This window comes from Zalophus californianus, chromosome 17 (genome assembly GCF_009762305.2).
Source record: "Zalophus californianus isolate mZalCal1 chromosome 17, mZalCal1.pri.v2, whole genome shotgun sequence".
Lineage (NCBI taxonomy): Eukaryota > Metazoa > Chordata > Mammalia > Carnivora > Otariidae > Zalophus > Zalophus californianus.
The window spans coordinates 16,204,724-16,215,182 of record NC_045611.1 but is presented as its reverse complement, the minus strand read 5'-3'; the positions used below and the strand labels follow the sequence as shown (position 1 = coordinate 16,215,182).

At 39.0% G+C, this 10,459-nt stretch overlaps 1 pseudogene; it reads right to left on the bottom strand.

Annotated features, from left to right (window-relative positions):
* Nucleotides 1-9,325: 9,325 nt before the first annotated feature.
* Nucleotides 9,326-9,828, bottom strand: LOC113936635 (annotated as a pseudogene).
* Nucleotides 9,829-10,459: the final 631 nt, after the last annotated feature.

Sequence of the window (10,459 nt, the reverse complement as noted above, 5' to 3'; positions counted from 1 at the left end):
TTATCTCCTTGGGAGCTGGGGCGGTGAGGGCAAGGGGCGTGTTCAGGACTGTCATGTGCTAAAGACTCTCAGGATACTGGAGGCCTGGTTATTGTCAAGCCAAGGCTGTTTTCCCCTCTAATGAGGCACGAACATGAAGACAGTTGGGAGTTTCCTGGAGGGATATTACATTCCTCCTATCACACGGACTTGTCAATGGGCTTTAGATTTAGAAGAAATTCAGTTTTATTTACATTTCCTTCCAGAAGCTATCGCTAAGGCTTTTGTAAGTAAACTGAGGGAGACTCCTGTCCTGCAAGACTGTGATCTCTATCAGTTAACCATTTCTTTTTCCTTGAGGGCAGCCCGGAGTGCCTGAGGAATGTCACACGTACCGCATGGCGGGGGGTGGTGTAGGGTGCCAGCTTCTGCGTTGTCCTCAGCTAGCCTTCTGCTCCCTGATCACATATGCATGTTGGCAGGAGCTGGGGGAGAGGATCTGTAAACTCCTTGAAGGTAGAGACCTTGCATTCATATGTTTAAATTTTACTTGTGAATAATAATTAGTTGATTTTATGCATTCATGAAAGAAACTGCCAAGAGAAAGAAGCTTCCTGAATCTTAGGTGGGAACTTTCACCTATGTTTACATTAGAACTCTACTTTGAGATATTGGTTCATGTCATGTTTAGAAAGAATCACAGATCTTCAGTTTGTACCCAAGCCATCACCTGCACGGTCATCATACCTTGAAAGAAGCCCCATAGAAATACAAAGTGAAGGGGCGCCTGGGTGGCTCAGTCGGTTAAGCGGCTGCCTTCAGCTCAGGTCATGATCCTGGGGTTCTGGGTTCGAGCCCCATGTCCGGCTCCCTGCTGAGCGGGAAGCCTGCTTCTCCCTCTCCCTCTGCCTGCCGCTCTGCCTACTTGTGCTCTCTCTCTCTCTGTCAAATAAATAAATAAAATCTTAAAAAAAAAATACAAAGTGAAAATTTCCTTGATGGCTCTAGCTGCCTAGAAGGGAAAATAAAACCTAGAAGGGAAATTAAAATCTTACCCCCAAAGTTTTCATAGACACAAAGCTGAATGCTTCAGAAGTTCAAGAGCAAAGACAGGTATTAAAGAAGAAAAGATTGATTAAAAACCAGCAAGCTGTAGGAGTTTCTTAAAACAATGGACCGATAGACAGGACATGTTTAAATAAAAAAGCAGTGATAAAAATGGAAATGAGTAGTTTCCTGTGGATCTCTTAGCCTGCAGAATAAATTGAGATGTAATCAATTCTCTTCCCTCGGATTAAAGCTGTGTTTTCATTAGGTTGAAAGCAAAGTGATAGGAAAGTGGAGTGTGTTAAGAGTTATTGGGAAATGACATGTAAATGGGTTAAAACCGCTTGGCATTTGGGAAGCTTCTCTCCCGTTTTTTGATTTTAGCTCACGGCTCCCTCAGGGCAGGACTGGCCAGATCTAAACCATTTCAAAGACTTTTCAGTTATCCTTGCCTCTCCAAACAGGCCTTGGCAATCACCGTTATATAAGTTAATTACAGAAACTTCATGATTTCTGTCTTGATCCCTACATTCTGGAGCAGGAAATGGTATTTATTCCTATCTGGCATAGTTCGTCTCCCCATTCGGAAAGTGACAGCAATGTATATTTTGCACGTAGCATCCTGCACCTTCTATTTAATGCCTCCAACTCCTTTCCCTATATTCTCACCTGCTTTTTTCATGGGCAGTATAAACTTCAGCCAATCTCATCACCTCTTGGAACCCCACTCTCCTCAGCTGTCGAGTGCAGATAATAGCAGTAGCTCCTTCGGAGTTGTTGGGAGAGTGAAATGAGAACACTTGAGTGCTGATAGCTTCCTGCAGTGGCTAGACCCAGTAGTGCTGAACAAGTTCTAACAGTTGGGATTACACTGAGGCTTTCAGCTCCATTCATCCATTCAACAATACTGAAAGCCTCATCTGAAGAACCTGGTTTTGAACCCACCTAAAGAACCCATCTCAAGAACTTAGTATTTTGAACGTTCTGAAGAGACACTTGAAAGACTTGCTAAAAAGTCCTCTTAGGAATTTCTCAAATTATGAGGTGGGGGTGAATGTATGGAGACTCGTTCTTCCATTATTTCTCTGGTATTACCAAATAAACATATATATTTGAAATAACAGCTGAAGTGGAATAGGTTCTGGTGCTGTGGGCAAAAGATTGTCAAGCAGAAGTGATTATTAGCATTTTGGTGAAGAACTGATTCTCAGTATGCAATTATATCGGTGAGGGCGGTTAAATTTCTTTGGCTCTTTACAATTGTGTACATATTAAATCAGGATTTTCTGTGGCCTTGAAGGGAGAATTGTCTTCTTGGTGTAGAACTTCATCTTTTTAAACCAAGTGAAGATGAGCCAAATCTCCTTTACTATAAGTAGTCTTCAGAGAGTTCCTTTCTCATCACTGAGGGACCTGTTTTCAGGTTTTTATAAACCAGTCAGTTTTGTTTTGTTTTCATTGTTAAGATTTTTCATTATAAATTTTTTTGGAGGGGCACCTGGGTGGCTCAGTTGGTTCAGCGACTGCCTTTGGCTTAGGGCATGATCCTAGAGTCCTGGGGTCGAGTCCCGCATTGGGCTCCCTACTCAGCAGGGAGTCTGCTTCTCCCTCTGACCCTCCCCCCTCTCATGCTCTCTCTCTCTCTCATTCTCTCTCTCAAATAAATAAATAAAATATTAAAAAAATTTTTTTTGTGGGGCGCCTGGGTGGCTCAGTTGGTTAAGCAGCTGCCTTCGGCTCAGGTCATGATCCTGGAGTCCCGGGATCGAGTCCCGCATCGGGCTCCCTGCTCAGCAGGGAGTCTGCTTCTCCCTCTGACCCTCCCCCCTCTCATGCTCTCTCTCTCTCTCTCAAACAAATAAATAAAATCTTTAAAAAAAAATTTTTTTTGTGGATACCTTACAATTATGGCAAGCAAGATTTTCATCTATAATAGTGATATGATGGTTCCTTTTGAAATAAATGTATATAAGTTAAAAAGGAAAGGTTACATAATAAAATTTGTGACTTATTTTTTAAAGATTTTATTTATTTATTTATTTGAGAGAGAGAGAGAGAGAAACAGCATGAGAGGGGAGAGGGTCAGAGGGAGAAGCAGTGTACCCGATGAGCCAGGAGCCCGATGTGGGACTCGATCCCAGGACTCCAGGATCATGACCTGAGCTGAAGGCAGTCGCTCAACCACCTGAGGCACCCAGGTGCCCACATAATAAAATTTAAAATAAAAAGTAGTAAAATAGAAGAGTGGGTGGTTTACAGGTATGACAAAAATTGTGAATAGTGGTATGTAACAACTGAAGTTTGGGAACATGGCCCTTACTGCGTCCAAACTCCTCAGCATGGCTTCTGTACTGAGTTGAATGATGTGCCCCATACCACCTGGAACTTCAGAATGTGAGAGAAATAGAGTCTTTGCAGGTTTAATTATTTAAGATGAAGTTATATTGAATTAGCATGGGCCCTAAATCCAATGACTGGTGTTTTTATCAGAAAGCCATGTGATAATAGAGGCAGAAACTAGAGTTGCCGCTGCAAGTCAAGGAAGGCTGGGATTGCCCTCAACCACCTGAAGCTAGGAGAGAGACAAAAGGGATTTTTTTCCCTCTGAACCTACAAAAGGAAAAAACCTCGTTGATACTTTGATTTGACTGCTGGCCTCCAGAACTTCAAAAGAATAATTTCTGTTATTTTAAGGCACTGAATTTGTGATAATTTGTTACAGAAGCTTGTGGGAAACTAATACAGCCTCCCTTCCCAGTCCTGCTCATTCTTAATATTTCTTGAAGATATATGGTGCTTCCAGACTTTTGTTCTGGATGTTTTCCTTTGTCTGGAGTATACCGTATGCTGTCTTTCTCCTGCTTCTCTCCCACTATCTAGTGAATTGTGTGTAGCCTCTGCTCTAATTTACTGCCTCAGAATCTTTCCTCCTCACCCTCCCACTTCATCTGTGCACACTCAGCCATTCACTTTTCTCATACTGTTGTATTTTCTCTTCCCACAGTGTGTTGTATAGTTTGTTATTCAGTGTCTGCATCTTATTTCATCCATGAACTTCCTGGGGGTTGGCCTGTTTTTATATTCCTGTACCTTGGGATGTGATGGGCACATAATTGATTTCCATTAAATATTTGTTTAATGAAAATTTCTCTTTTTGTTTCTGTCTTTTAAAATAATTTTTAAAGCTTTTTTTCATTCTCTTTAGAAATGTGTGTAAAAATGAATGTTTCTTTGGCTGTCAAAACAGGCCATGGTGAGATCAAAAGTTAAGTCTTCTTGCCCTTGCTGTTAAAAACTATTTAAAATTTGTTTAATTTAGAACTTACTTTATGAAGATAAATGGCAGAATAAAAGGAATAAACAAGTAAATAACTGTCTTGGAATTCTGGAAAGTGAAAGCTTTGGTGACTTCATTGAAGGCCATTAAGAGTAAGGTCACTGTCAGCAAATCAGAGAAATATTTCCATCTAATTAATTGAGGTGAGTTCATAGTATTAAAGACCTGAAAAGCTTTTATGCCCAGACTTATTCTTCATGCCATCTGCCACAGTGGTGTGGGAAATAGGTTAGGGAGAAAACTTGTGGGAAGAGGTAGAGAACTTTTTTTAATTCTGTAATCAGTTGAGGATAATAAGACAGCTAAGTCATTGAAGGACCTGGAAAAGGTTTTCCTTTAGGGAAAGAAATAGAATTACAAAGGGGGAAGGCCAACTATTTCAAGGATTCTGTGTCTGTTGAATTCTTGTGTGTTTTTAGAACTATTTTCCAGCATGACATCATTGACCAATATAGTTAGGGTAATCTGTTCACAAAAGGGGAGAAATACTCTGACTCCATCAGGTTTTTAAAGCATTAGTCAAATCCCAATGAGGTTATGAATTTGAAAAGGCTGATTGTAGTTGTGTTTTTAAAATATGAGTTCTTTGTAGACAAAAAATATTAGCAAAGTGGCTTTTGGTAATAAATTAAAGTTGCCTGAAAGTGAGGTGTAAGTTGCAAGTTGTTCATGTCTGGTCTGTGTCAGAGAAAGCTTTTTTACAAAAGTTCTTTTTTTTAAAAAATTAATTAATTAATTAATTTGACAGAGAGAGACAAAGTGAGAGAGGGAACACAAGCAGGGGGAGTGGGAGAGGGAGAAGCAGGCTTCCCGTGGAGCAAGGAGCCCAATGCGGGACTCGATCCCAGGACCCTGGGATCACAACCTGAGCCCAAGGCAGACGTTTAATGACTGAGCCACCCAGGTGCCCCATACAAATGTTCTTTTTTCTGTAGGTAAGAAAGAATCACCCCTCTACCAGAGGTGTTCTTGCTGCTTTTACTGTCTGGGTCTTTTTTTGTGGTCCCTGCTCAGTGAATTTGCAGTTGCCCCACACAGAGACTCTGAAAATGAAGCTCTTCCTTCTACTTTGGGGGGTATTGCTCATCTCTAACATTCTCTGAAACTCCTAATAGAGACACCCTGATGAAAATGTGTTAAGAGAGGACAGACAATTTGATGAACAGCTCAGACTGTCAGAGGCTACAGATAAATACAGTTGATAGAAGTTTTAGACTCTGTTTCAGTTATCTATTGCCTAAACTTTAAAAAAATATATTTTTCCTCGTGTGTCTGTGGGTCGACTGGGCTTCTACCTCATATGATGTCAACAACTGAGATTACTCAGTTGGTTCCATTCAGTTGGCATCTTGGCTGGGGTGGAAGTTCCAAGAAAGCTTCACTCAAATGTCTCATGCTTTGCTGCTTCTCCACATATTCTTTTCATGTGGCTGGCTTGGGCTTCCTTATGGTACAGTGGTCTCAGATTAGTCAGAATTCTTACACTGCAGCTCGCTTCAAGGGGGACAGCAGCAGCCTGCCATAGTGTCACTTCTGCCTGAGTTACAACCCAAATTCAAGGAAAGGGAAGTAGACTCCATTTCTTGATGGGGAGAGTGGCTTGTTCATACAAGGGAGGGAAATAATTGATGGCAGCTATCTTGGGCGAATACCTGCTACAGCCTCATTATTCACTTTAAGTTAGCACTCTTAATTTTGTAAATCATATTTTTTTCATATATCTTCAGCTCTCTTGATAAGAACGATCTTCCGTTTACTTGCCAGTTCCAACCAGCATTTTCTGGTCCTTTGGGAAATGTGGTCCTAGTTATTCTTAGTAATTGGTACTGTTGAGTTAGGCCTTACTTAAACTCAGCACTGAGTTTAGTTCTTTATGTATATGAACAACTCCTTAAAGCAGCCCTGTGAGGAAGGTATTATCTATTATCTCTGTTTTCTTGAGTCTAAAAAACTGAGTCTTTGAGCAAGTAAGAAACTTGCCCAAGTTTTCAGAGCTTATAATGTAGTAGAGCCAGCTTTGAAAACATAGAGGTTTCCTGATTTCAAAGTTGGTGCTTTTTTACTGAAATATGATAGTTCTTTTTTACGTCCATTATGAAATTTCTCTTTAAAACTGCTGTCAAATCCATCTGCACTAGACTTGTTGACTTCCCTGAATCCTGCTCACAGAATTTCCCTGAAATGGATGCTCCTGTTCTTGGCATTCAGACTAGGACAAAGGTCTATGAGATCATTCCATTAACAGATCCTCCCCTCAACCTTTCTGATTTATGGCTTTTCTAAGCAGAAATACTTTTTGGGACTTTGGCAGTTCCTCCATACCACCCCTCGAAATCTCTTTTTCGTGTTCATATACTACTCACCTGAGTGGCTTGGAAGACATTTTTATATCCCTAGGTCTTACTATTTTCTTGTCTAATATTAGCATATCTTAATTACATTTTCATTGCTAAAGTCTTAGACTGTAGCTGTCCAGACTGCAGAGAATTTTTTAGTAGGTTAAACAAATACGAGACTGGCTTTTACTATTTTGAGTGTTAGATTCTTGTCATGTTCTCTTGTGGACTCTACAGTCTGTTAAATTTTCTACTACATTCCTTTAGGCCATTAGTACTTTCTGAGCCTCTCTTTTCACTTTGATGTTAATATTTTATCTTTCTGGTCATGTATTTACTGTTCACCATCATTAAAAATAGTTAAATTGCTCAGTCTCAGGCATGGATTTTTATTATAACTCTTGAGTTCCCTGACACCTGTTTTTGTGGTAAAAATGACAAAAATATCCAGAAATTGGTCAGCTTTGGGCGTTGGTTTAAATACAGTAATTTTATTGTAATTTTTCTGTTTTCTGTTATTTTTCAGAGAGGACACAGAGATAGAACTAGAAATGACCACAAAAAATTGACTTCCACCTTTTTGAACCATGAATACAAGAGTTGGGGGGTCATGATGATGCCAACTTCTAATTTTAATGCCAAGGTGAAAATTTTCATTCAAGGTTGAAATTGGTACTACATCTAAGACCTAAAGTACTAGATGAACTTCCTAAATGTAACCTAGTTACCTGCATTGTCTTAGGAGAAGTTTTTTATTCTAAGAAATACAGTGTAGAAATAAAGCCATAAATTTTGATATGTTGTGTTTTCATTTTTGTTTCAAAATACTTTGTAATATCTGTTTCATTTCTTCCTTTACCCATGGATTACACCATGGAGGTATATTATTTCGTTTCTAAGTATTTGGATATTTTTCCAGAGATTTTTCTGCTACTGATTTCTAATTTAATTTCAGTGTGATTAGAGGATATACTTTGTGTGACTTGAATACTTTTTAACTTTTTTGAGACTTCTTCTCTGGCCCCCAGTATAGTCTATCTTATGTAGAGCATAGGCTTGTGAAATGAATGTATATTTTGATATCTCTGGGTGGAGAAGTATATGAATGCTAATTAAATCAAGTTGGTTAATAGTGTTTTCATATCTTCTATGTCTTTACTGATTTTCTACTTGTTCTATCAGTTGAGATGGGTGGAAATCTTAGAGTATAATCATGGATTTGTCTAATACTCTTTGCATTTCTATGCTTCATGTATTTTGAAGCTCTTTTATTAGGTGTGTAAATATTTATGACTTTTATGTCCTCTTGAAGCAACTGCTTTATCATGATATGACTTTTTTTTTTTAAGATTTTATTTATTTATTTTAGGGAGAGAGAGAGAGAGTGAGTTGGAGGAGGGGGAGAAGTGGAGAGAGAGGCTGAGTGCAGAGCCAGATGTGGGGCTCAATCTCACGACCCTGAGATCATGACCTGAGCTGAAATCAAGAGTTGGCCGCTTAATGGACTGAGCCACCCAGGTGCCCTGATGTGACTTTTCTTTTATCCCTGACAATCTTTGTTCTGAAATCTACTTTGTCTCATATTAACCTAGCCACTTCTACTTTTTTCTCAGTTTTTACACAGGATATCATTTTCATCCTTTTTACTTTTGTAAGAAAAAGTTGCAGCAGCATAGAGTTTGGTGTTGCTTCTTTTTTCTCCTAATCTGATAATCTCTAGCTTTTAATTGGGGTTTTTAGACCATTTATATTTAATGTGGTTGCTGATAGGATTTTATTGGAATCTGCCATCTTATTTGTTTTCTGTATGTTCCTTCTGTTTTGTGTCTCCTTTATCCTCTTTTTCTGCTTTCTTTTAGTTTATTATTTTTATGATTCTATTTGTCTCCTTTGTTGTCTTATAAAATGTTATGTTATTTTATTAGTTGCTTTAGGGAGTATATTATACAGTTTTAACATATCACAGTCAACCTTCAGGTGATACTGTATACTTACAGTATAAGAACCTTACAATAGTATATACTTTCATTTCTTCTTTTTCTTCTGGCCTTTAAGTTGTTGTCAACATATTTCATTTTTATGTATGTTCAAATCCCTACAGTGCATTGCTCTTATTTTTGTTTCAAACAGTTGATAATCTTTTAAAGAGATTTAAATTAAAATCTCCCTTTGTGTACATCGAGGTTTCCATCTGGTATCATTTTCATTCTGTTGGGGGCACTTACTTTATTTCTTGTATTTCAGGTCTACTAGTGATTGATTCTTTCAGTTTTTGTATGTCCAAAAAAGGTCTGTATTTCACCTTCATTTTTTAAATCTATTTTCCCTTTTTTTGGTCTTCCAGTTAGTTTTTTAAAGATCTCGGTATGCTATTTTGTAGCTTATGTTGTCTTTAATTAGAAATCTGCTGTTCTATTTATCTTTGTTCCTCTGCACATAACATGTCTCTATTTTCCCCTGTGGTTGTTTTTCATATTTTTTCTTTATCACTGACTTTAAGCTTTTTGACTATGATGTGCCTTAGTTTTCTTCATGTTTTTTGTGCTTGGGGTTTATGGAAATTCTTGGATTTTTTGTCCCTATGAGTTTCTTTGGGCAGTTGTGGGGATTGGGGAGGGCCTTGCATCTAAAAGAAGGTGTTGGGGCTTTTGGTGGTGAAGCTTAGTCTGTGCTGTCAATTCAAGATCCATGCAGGCAGCAAGAACTTGATCTTGGAGTTGTGGAACTGCTTGACCACTGACTGGCCATGATCTTTTCCATGTTTATGATCTGGATAGGATGGGCCTGGGTGCTGTACTGGGCCCCCATGTCATGATAGCCCTGGGTGACAGTGCCCACAGTGGTCGGGTCCCTGTATACCAAGTACATATGGATGCCACTGTAGGAGTTGTAGCACAGTTAGATGCCAAAGTTCTTTACCTGCAGTGGAGATTTCTTAAATACCTTCCCAGAGTAGACCATTTTTTTCTGAAAACTTCAGCTGAGACAGAAAGTACCAGAAGCAGGACTTGGCAATGACATGATTAGGTATAAAGATTGGCATGGGGTAAAGTGGAGTGAGTAGCTTTTGGGAGTGAGTAGGAAGTACTCCATAATCTTATATTCTTGCAGTATGCCTGAGGGCTTCATGGTGCTCTCTCTCTGCTTGCTGCCACCCACAAAACCAGCTTATGGTTTTCAACAAATTTGGACAGTTTTCAGCCATTATTTCTTCAAATATATATTGCCCTCCCATTCTTTCAGGGATGCCAAATACATTATATTTGGCCATATGAGTTTGCCCCATGGTTCACTGATGCTTTGTTAATTCTTTTTCCTGCCTTTATTTCTATCTGTGTTTCATTTTGGCTAGCTCCTATTGCTGTCTTGTAGTTTACTAATCTTTTTTTCTGCTTTGTCTAGTCTCTGTTAATTCCATACAGTATATTTTTCACCTCACATATTGTAGTTTTCATCTTTAGATGTTCATTTCTGTCTTTTTATTTATTTATTTATTTATTTATAGAAAAGATTTGTTATTTTAGAGATAGAGAAAGAATATGGATGTGGGGGGAGGGGCAGAGGGAGAGGGAGAGAGAGGATCTTAAGCAGACTCCCCACTGAGTGCCGAGCCTGATGTGGGGCTCATTCTCAGGTTGCTGAGAACATGCCCAGAGCTGAAATCAAGAGCCGGTGAGCCAACCCAGGTGCCCCCAATTGTGTCTTTTAAAAATATCTTCCATGTCTCCATTTAGCATGTTTAGTCTTTATCATTTTCCCT